Source organism: Setaria viridis, chromosome 8, assembly GCF_005286985.2.
Source record: "Setaria viridis chromosome 8, Setaria_viridis_v4.0, whole genome shotgun sequence".
Lineage (NCBI taxonomy): Eukaryota > Viridiplantae > Streptophyta > Magnoliopsida > Poales > Poaceae > Setaria > Setaria viridis.
Genome location: NC_048270.2, coordinates 2,363,153 through 2,373,236, shown reverse-complemented (window position 1 = coordinate 2,373,236; position 10,084 = coordinate 2,363,153). Strand labels below are relative to the sequence as shown.

At 46.4% G+C, this 10,084-nt stretch overlaps 1 pseudogene; it reads right to left on the bottom strand.

The window, feature by feature from the left end:
- Positions 1-6,966: 6,966 nt before the first annotated feature.
- On the bottom strand, positions 6,967-8,310 carry LOC140223552 (uncharacterized; annotated as a pseudogene).
- Between the last annotated feature and the right edge of the window lie 1,774 nt (positions 8,311-10,084).

The following is a 10,084-nucleotide window of genomic DNA, read 5'->3' as shown; positions in this document are numbered from 1 at the left end:
ACTGAAGCACCACCTGCTGGTCAAGAAGCACCTGATGCTGATCCAGACATGGTGAGCAGTGGCACCAAGAGGTCCCGTTCCACCACCTCTGAGTGCTGGAAGGACTTTGAAAAGATCTTCAAGGACATCAATGGGAAGAAGGTAAGGGTCTCTGCCAAGTGTAATCATTGTGGCATTATATATGCTGCAAGATCTTCCATTGGCACTGGCCATCTCAACAGGCATGTTGAGAAATGCCCAAACAGGAGGGCTAAGGTTCGTAATTCCCAGTCTCTGATCCATTTCAACCCTGACGGTTCTGTCCGTCAATGGGATTACTCTGCTGAGGTAGCTCGTACTCAATTATGTCGTTTGATTGCTAGACTAGATCTTCCTCTGTGTTTCGGTGCATCTCCTGCTTTTGAAGAGTATATTAAACTTGCTCATAATCCTAGGTTTTCTACTATTTCTACGCAATCAACCACTAGAGATATGTGCAAGTACTTTACTGATTGCCGTGCTAAGCTTATTGAATCATTTGTTGCCGTTTCATCTGTGTCTATCACTTCTGATATCTGGTCTGGTAATGCTAAGGAAGATTACCTTAGTGTGGTTTCTCATTATGTTAATGCTGATTGGCAATTAGAGAAGAGGTTTATTGGTTTAAGGCTTATTGATGAAGCTCACTCTGGCCAGAATATTTCTGACCGTGTGACTAGTGTGCTAGAGGAGTATGGTTTGATTTTAAAGGTGTTTTCTGTTACTTTGGATAATGCCTCTGCTAATACTACTGCTATGGAGAAACTTAGTCCTAAATTAGCTGCTTATGTTGGATCATTGTTCTTACATCAGCGTTGTGCTTGTCATATCATCAATCTCATGGTTAAATCTGCCATTAGTCTGATTGAGCCATATCTAGATGCATTTAGATCTGCAATATCTTTCATCAATGCTTCTAACCAGCGCATTGCTGCATTTAAGAGATTTTGTTTAGCTGTGAATGTTTGTCCTAGAAAGTTTGGTTTGGACATGGAAGTCAGGTGGAACTCCACTTATCTCATGCTCAAGCATTTGCTCCCTTACAGACAGACATTTAATATTTTCATTGAGACTAACTATCCTAGGGGTGAAAGAGATCCTTTACTGTTGACAGAAGATCATTGGACTGTTGCACAGAGTATGCTATCCTTCTTTGAACTCTTTTATAATTGTACTGTTGCACTATCTGGTGTTTATTATCCTACCTCTCCACTTATGTTGCATCAACTCATTTTGATTGCTAAGCATCTTAGACATTATGAAAATGATGAATTGCTTAGGCATGTTGTTGTTCCTATGAAAGATTACTATCTTAAGTACTGGAGAGACATTCCTATGCTTTATTCTGTTGCATTCATATTGGACCCTAGAGCTAAATTGAAAGGTTTTTCAAAATGTGCTCAGGTTGTTATCTAGTCTTACTGGTACTGATTATTCTGCTTACTTCACTGATGTTAGAGCTGAACTGTCTACTGCATTTAAACTGTATGATGACAAGTTTGGTGCAGTAAAATTGCAAACTCCTCCACCTCCATCCACTTCTGGTAAGAAAACTAGTGCTTGGGATGATATTTTTTCCACTGGTTCAGATTCTGGTGTATCTGCCTTTGGAATTCATGATCTCCCTGGTACTTCTTTCTCCACCCCTCCTCCCTCTTTGCCTCTTGCTTTGTCTAGAAGGTTATCTGCAAGTGCTTTGCTGCAAGCAGCAAGCACTACTACAACTGCAAGTGGTATGGGTATTGGCAATGAACTCTCTACCTACTTGGACAGTGACACTGTCACCCATTTTGATGATAACGTCAGCATCTTATCTTGGTGGCATGAGCATAAAAGAACTTATCCTGTTCTGTCCATCTTAGCTAGAGATGTTCTTTCTGTTCCTGTTTCCACAGTTTCATCAGAATCTGTTTTCAGCACTACTGGCAGGATCATTGAGGAGAGGCGGCGTCGATTGAAACCGGAGACGGTCGAGATGCTTTCTTGCGTCAAGGATTGGGAGGCTGCAGAAGCAAGACATCATAACTTAATAGAGGATGAAGAACTTGAGGAGAGTTTTGCTAATTTGTACCTAGATGTCGCTGAGAATTCAGAAGTGTAACACTGGCCTGTAATAACTTAAGTTTTAGAACTATTATTTGATTGAGCTGGACTGTACTCTTTTTTCCTATCCAGGGTTTTTTCTCACGAGGTGTGAGTTTTAACTGGATAGGTTTTTAATGAGGCAGCCATTGCACCAGCTCAAACTTATAATTTATAATCTCTTGTCTCTCTGTGATGTTGATCTGTGATGTGTTGATTTGTGATTTGTGAAGTTTGATAAGATGATTTTATTCTGTTGAAGTTAAAATCTAATGTTCTTTTATAGATAAATGACTTGTGTATGTTGTGTTAATGAGTATGAGTGGTCATTGAGACCTTAGTGCCTGGCCCGGCACTAGCACGCTAGTGCCTGCCGTGCCACCGTGCCGGTCCGGCCCTAAAAAAAGGCCGTAGTGCCGGACCTGGGCTGCCTGTTCGGCACGACGGCACGGCACGACAGAGGGATCGGGCCATTTCGTGCCGGGCCATTTCGTGCCGGGCCTTTTCGTGCTAGGGCCGGGCTAGGGCCGGGCGGCCTCTATAGCTGCGGGTCTGGCGGCGAGAGGAGCAGCTCAACGCCCAGGGGCAGCTACGCCCTTTCTTCCCTCGTCCTCCTGGCCCTGGGCCGCATGGTGGCCCACGCTGGGTGGGCTGGCTCCGCCTCCTGCTTATGGACCGCCTCCTCCTGGGCCGGTGGGTGGAGGTGGCCTGCCAGCTCCTTTTGGTGGGCTGGGCCGTTTCGCCCCTAAAAAAAAAAGAAACAGCTACCCCTTACCCCCGCTGCCTCAGTTCCCCATCGTTATCCTAAAAAAAAAAAAGACAGGCTTGAGGCGTCTTGTCCTTTGTTTCTGTGTTCTTCTTCTTGTTATTCCTTTGTTATCATCTCCGGTTTGTCAGTTCCATGGCCGTGTGCCCCTGTATCTCGTCTCGGTTAGCTCCCGTCCATGTTCTGGGCGGCGTCCTGTTGTTATTGAACTTTGCTATCATGAATCCTAAACTCCTCGATTTAACCGTGCTATCATGGAATGTTCGTGGCTTTGGTAGAACTGAGAAATGTGATTTGGTGAAAGATTCTGTCACTCTAGCACACCCCCACACGTTGTTTGTTTACAAGAAACAAAATTAAGCGCTCTCACAAACTTACGTCTCTGCTCTTTACACCCACCGCAACTGAATGGTTTCTCTGAAGTTCCTGCCAATGAAACTAGAGGTGGCATCCTGACGGCTTGGAACACCTCTGTTTTCAACTTAGATGGCTATATCCTGAGGAAAAACTCGGTTACCACCATCCTCTCCACTTCTGCCTCTGACTACTACTCCTCCCTCACCAACATTTATGCACCCAGAGATCACCGTGACACTGACATCTTCCTCCATGAACTTCAGGATCTAGCCACTCACATAGCCGGCCCTGGATGATCCTGGGCTATTTTAATCTCACTCGATACGCACACGAGAAGAATACTAGCCCTTTCAACCAATCTCTTGCCGATGCCTTCAACAGTGCCATCCACAGTCTTTCGTTGATTGAGCTCCCTCTCCTGGTTCGATCTTTCACTTGGAGTAACCAACGCTCTACTCCCACTCTTGCAAGGCTAGACCGAGTGTTCATCAACACTGATTTCAGTGACAAATTCCCCAACTCAACCCTCACCTCCCTGACACGAGCTACTTCGGATCACGTCCCACTTCAGGTGTCTATCACTACTAACATTCCTAAGCCTGAGGTCTTCCGGCTTGAACGATCCTGGCTCCTTCACGAACAGTTCCTCCCTAAGGTGATGCCTGCTTGGTCTCATGGGCCAACACTGTCTGACGCTGCTGCTACCCTGGTGGCTCGAATCAAATCTCTATGACACGCTGCAAAGGTTTGGTCGCGTAAGCACAGGTCTCTCCCCCCCCCCCCCCCCCCCCCCCCCCCCCCCCCCCCGCCTCTATTACAATTACCTCTTCATTAAGGTACTTGATTTGTTCGAAGAAATGCGTACCCTGTCTGCAGGCGAACGCTGCTTGTGCCAATTATGCCAAGAACGGTTGTCGCTCTACATCAGTGAGCGGGCGGCCAGATGGAAACAGAGAGGGAAAATGAAGGCAGTGCAGGAGGGTGATGCTAACACACGGTTCTTCCAAGCCCGGGCATCCATCCGCCTCCGACGAAATCAGATAAAGGTCATCGAGGACGGCGGGATCTTTCATTCATCGCATGAAGGGAAGACTGCTTCGCTCACAGCGTACTACACAGGGATTCTGGGGCAAGCTGACTCCACTTCATGGGACTTCAGCATCACCTCTCTGTATGAAGACCAGCCTCGAGTTAACGCCGCCAAGCTAATTGCTCCGTTCATAGAGTCTGAAGCCAGCAGCGCCATTCGCGCCATGAACGCCAACAGTGCTCCTGGTCCGGACGGGATAGGCCCGGGGCTTTACCGTGCAGCCTGGAATGATGTTCAAGCAGATTTGATGAGTTTCCTCACTGCTTTCCATGCTGGTCAGGTTGACTTGGAGCGCATCAACCGTGCTCACATTGGCCTCCTGCCCAAGCACCCAAGGACAACAGCACCGCAGTCCTTCCGACCTGTGTCCCTGCAAAACTGCCCGGTTATGGTCCTCACCAAGATACTCCGCGTCTGCAGCAAGAGATACACAGCATCATCGACATTGATCAGACTGGTTTCCTCCGGGGAAGATCGATTTCTGAGAACTTCGTCTATGCTACTGAACTTGTGCAGTGCTGCCACCGCAGACGGCACCCTACACTGGTGCTCAAACTTGACTTTGCCAAAGCTTTCGATTCAGTTTCCTGGGAGAGCCTTCTCTGTATTCTGCAAGCCCGTGGCTTCCCCGACACCTGGAATAGCTGGATCAAGCACCTCCTTACCTCGTCGCGATCAGCTGTCCTTGTGAATGGAAGTCCATGACCATGGATTACTTGCAAAAGGGGTCTACGTCAAGGTGATGCCCTCTCACCGTACCTGTTTCTGTTAGTCGCCGATGTCCTGCAGAAGTTGATCAAGCAAGACGGTGCTGTCAGGCACCCAATCACCGAAGACTCGTGCCCAGTGCTCCAGTATGCAGATGATAACCTGATCCTGGTTAGGGCTGAAGTGGCTGATGTGCGGTGCCTGAAACAATTGTTGGAATCCTTTGCCCAGGCCACTGGACTGAAGATTAACTTCACCAAAAGCACAGTGGTACCGATGCATGTCTCTCCTCGTCTGCTCCCCCGGCTGGTTAAGATCCTGGGCTGCAAGCAAGAGGTCTTCCCTCAGGTCTACCTTGGACTACCACTGTCCAATGTAAAGCTGCCACTGTCTGCCTTTGCTCCCCTGATTGCAAAAGTTGACAAATATCTGGCAGGCTGGCAAGCCACCCTGCTAAACCCAGCAGGTCGCACTGTTCTGATCAACTCGGTTCTGGATGGTTTGCCCACGTACATCATGGGCACCAGTGGGCGGGTGCAAGATCTGGACTATGGGTATTTAAAATTGGAGATGGCAAGAAAAAAAATTTGACAGAATAAATTATAGTTTTATAACACAGAATTAAGTGGTAGCATCATTGATTAATAAAATTGATCACAAATTGAAATTGTCCGGCTACTAATGATCAACATATCAAAGTGGCAACATGTGAAATAAATAGAGGCTAAAACAGCAAAATGGTAACAAAGATTACAACTTACAAGCTATAGGACAACTTTCGTTCTGCAATGCTTTGAAAATGAGCGATGATGTCCTTATCCTTAGCTTGCATGAAGAATTCACTTTCAATCAATGTGACCAAGCAACCATTCAAATATTTCTATCCCATCTTACTTCTTCTCTTGTTCTTTATCAAATTCATTATAGAAAAGACCCTCTCAACACCAGCAGTTGCAACAGGGAGAACAAGCACCAATTTGAGAAGTTTATAAACAATTTTATACTAAGAAACCTTTCCTTGTTTAACTAGCATCATAGACAACTCTGCTAGACTTCTCAAATTTTTGAAGTTTTCATTATTTCTGACATCATTGATATAGTGGTGCAACTGAAAATGAAGCTGGTTTATTTCTTGAAATTCAAAGTCATGTGGATAGAACCCTACAAGCTTAACCAAGTTCTCAACATTAAAAGCAGAAAAGGAATTGACTGGACTGAATGATGCCATGCATCTAAGTAGCTCTGTGTTTACCTCATCAAACCTATTATTGAGCTCTTGAACTTGTCTATCAATGACACCCAAAAATATATCAGCATGAAACCGGTGATAATTAATGGCACCTCTGTAGAACAGTCTTGATCTTTGCATAGGAATATACTTCCCATTCATGTCAACAACTTTAACATTGTGCTTCTCACAAAAGAAGTGACCTTGGTAAGAAATTCTTGCCATCCAGAATCTTGTCTCAAAACATCCAGTTCTACCTTTGTAAACTCCAGAAGATCCATTGCATTTACGATATCTTGCTCCCTCTTTTGCAAAGCATTGCACAAGTCATTTGTGTATCCAAATATTTCATTCATCAAGTGTAGCAGGAAAAAAAACTCAAAGGACTTAAATACTGTGAGCATAGTTTGAGCTCCATTAGCCTCAGCCCCTTTACTTTCATTCCCAATCCTAAAGAGAACTTTCTTGATTGAAGGATTCAAGAACATAACATGCATTACAGTTCTGTAGTGAGATCCCCATCGTGTATCACCTGGCCTTGCTAAGCCCATCTCTTGATTCAATCCTTGCCCGGTTTCAATTTCACCCAATTTCAATGCTTCAATCATGTATTCAGCTTGAGCAATGCGAAGCATGCAGATCCTTTTACAAGACATCCCTAGAACATTCAACAAATAAGCAAGTCTCCCAAAGAACCAATCACAATCAGTATTCTCCTTAGCAACTGCTACAAGTGTTAGTTGAAGTTGATGGGCGAAGCAATGAACATAATAAGCAGAAGGGGACTCATCCATAATTAGTTTCTTCAAACCATTAACATGACCCTTCATATTACTAGCTCCATCATACCCTTGACCACGTACCTTGGATAGGGGCAATTGATATTTGATAAGCAAGGATTGAATTGCTTCTTTAAGAGTCAATGATGTAGTATCTTCAACTTGGACAAGACCTAGAAACCGCTCAACTGGTTCTCCTTTTTTATTGACAAAATGCAAACAAAGAGCCAATTGTTCCAGCAGGTATGCATCACTTGACTCATTAGTAAGAATTGCAAAACACTCATCACCAAGTTCGTCAATGATAAATTTAGTTGTTTCATGAGCACAAGCATCAATGAGTTGTTTCTGGATCTTGTGATCTATCATCTGATAGTTTTGTGGTGCATTCTCTAGTACCACCAGATTAACCTCTTCAAAGTTTCCTGCCAGCCATGCTAAAAGTTCCCAAAAATTCCCCTTGTTGAGTGAATCCTTTGTTTCATCATGACCCCTAAAAGCCAACTCTTGATGCAACAGAAATCTTATGCACTTAAGTGACCATGTCAAGCGAGCTAGATACTTAGCCTTGAACTGTGTAGTGTTTGATGCAACAGATTCACGGATTGATGCCTTAGGTCTCATGAACAATCTATATTTCTCTTCAGCTTCACTATGAGCACTATCGATAGCACCAACATGCCTATGAATTCTCCTTTTCATATTCCAATTTAAACCCTTCAACAACAAAAGCATCTCCACCAGGAAATTTGCAGTTATCTTTGAACAAATAGCAAACAAAGCAAAATGCAGCATCTTTATCCACACTGTACTCAATCCACTTAAATTCAGCAAACCACTTATGTTGGAAGAGGCGCATACCTCCACAATCATGTTGCGGAAAAGCATCCCTCTTCATCTTTGGTTGACATGGCCCCAATGCAATGTATGCCCTTCTAACTGAATCTTGGTCATTGACATCATAGCTTGAGATCGGAGCCCTCAATCCAGGATCATGCTCAATGCTATAATCATTCTTGTCTTCATCACTAGAATCATTTTCTTCCACAGGTACGGATTCACCATCTTCTGTTGTACCGTTCTCTGGAGGCTGGTTAGATCTCACTGGTTCATGTGGTACCGTGCTTGTTTCACTACCACTTTGCCCTTGGAATAACACTAGTTGCATTTGGCTTTTATTGCAAGATTGATTAACATTCTCCGGTTCAGGTTGTCTCTTCTTTCCAGCAGCCCTTGCCATGAAAATCCTCAAATCAGTAGCGGTACTACCCTTCCTCTTCATGGTTCAAACCTAAAAGTTACACAATTTCACGTTTTCAGATATTTACAATTTCACATTGAACTAAATTCATGAGCATCCACATTTTGCAAGTTGATGTGCTATCCCAATTTGACAAACAATTGAAAATTCTCACCTCAATTTCACAAACAATCAGGAATAGCAGCTCACAAAATCCTCAAATCAGTAGACAGTAGGGGCCTCGGGGGCTTGGGGCCGTCCGTCGCCGCGTGCCCGCGTCGGCCGCGGCGCCGAAGCCTGGCACGCCCAGCCGCCCACGGCGGCCTGTAGAAATAGCGCGCTGCGCGCCCACCGCCACCGCTCCGGCTTCGCGCCGCGCAGGCCGCCCGCTGCCGCTTACCGCCGGGCGCCCTCCCAGTCCTAGCCCGCCACCGCCGGTCCGCCGCCGCCGCCGCCGGACGTCGCCTAGGGATCGTGCGCCTGGAGGCTGGAGACTGGCTGTGGTGCGTGATTCTGGCATGTGCGTGATCACGCGTGGGGATGGGCCGGTGGGGGGCAGTCGAGTGGCCGGATGGGCCGGATGGGCCAGTTGGGCCAGTTGAGGGAGAGCGAGGTTGGCCTCCGATGGGCCTTTTTGAGTGAAATGTCTATGCTAGGTTCTGTATTTTTGTTTTTTTCATACATATATCTAAAATACACTATGTATATGAAATGTTTTTGCAAAAATAATGGGTATTCAATTGAATACCATTGAATCTAAGTGGGCCCGCCACTGATGGGCACCCTCACACTGCCCGCTAGCGTGTTAAAGCAACTGGACGCTCGACGGTGAGTTTTCCTGTGGACTGGAGGTGACACTGTATCCGGAGCGCAGTGCCTCGCAGCCTGGGACATTGCGTGCAAGACAAAAGAAGATGGAGGACTTGGCAATTGGCAACTCCAAGTGCAAAACTCTTGTCTGCTCCTCAAGCTGCTCCACCGGCCTCATCATCCGATCGATAGTGGGTCTGCCTGGGCGACGTGGGCACGAGAGCGTGTTTGCCTACACTCATTGCAGGGGGAAATTGAAGGTTCACACTGGGAAGCACTGCGCAACCTGCTCCCCGCGTACAGTTGTATCACCAGAGTGCAGCTGGGGGATGACCAGTCCACGGATTTCTGGAAGGATATATGGGAAGGTGGAGTTTCTATGTCGAATGCTTTCCCCGCTCTCCATAGCCATGTCGTCAAGCCCGGCGTGACGGTAAAAGAGACTGTTGAACAAGGGATCCTACCTTTTCTTGCTCCGCGCCTCAGCTCTCAAGCCACGAGGGAACTGCAAGCCCTCAAGGAGATCCTTGCTAACTTGATCCTTAGGGCGAGGAGGATGTACGCACATCTTGCTTCGAATCTGTGAACCTTGGACTGCACACTTGACAGATTTACAGGGCATCAGTTCAGGACGGCGCTGAGTGTGACATGTTCAAGTTCGTCTGGCAGAGTCATGCCACTCCCCGTGTCTAAGTTCTTTGGTTGGCTCATGGTGCAAGACAATTTGCAGTGTAAGAAGAACCTGCTAAGGAAGCACATCGTCGACTCTGTTGTGTGTGAACTTTGCCACAAAGGAGAGGAGGATGCAGAACATCTGTTGTCCAAGTGCAGCTTTGCCCGCTTGTTCTCGACAAAACTAGGGTGGCCTACCTCCTCGCTCCCGTCACCGACCTCCATATGGAACACACAGCCCCCCCACCCCCCCCCCACCCACTGATATACCTGGTACCCTCCTCTCGACTTTCTTACTTCTATGCTGTTGGAGACTTTGGAAGCACCGCCACGA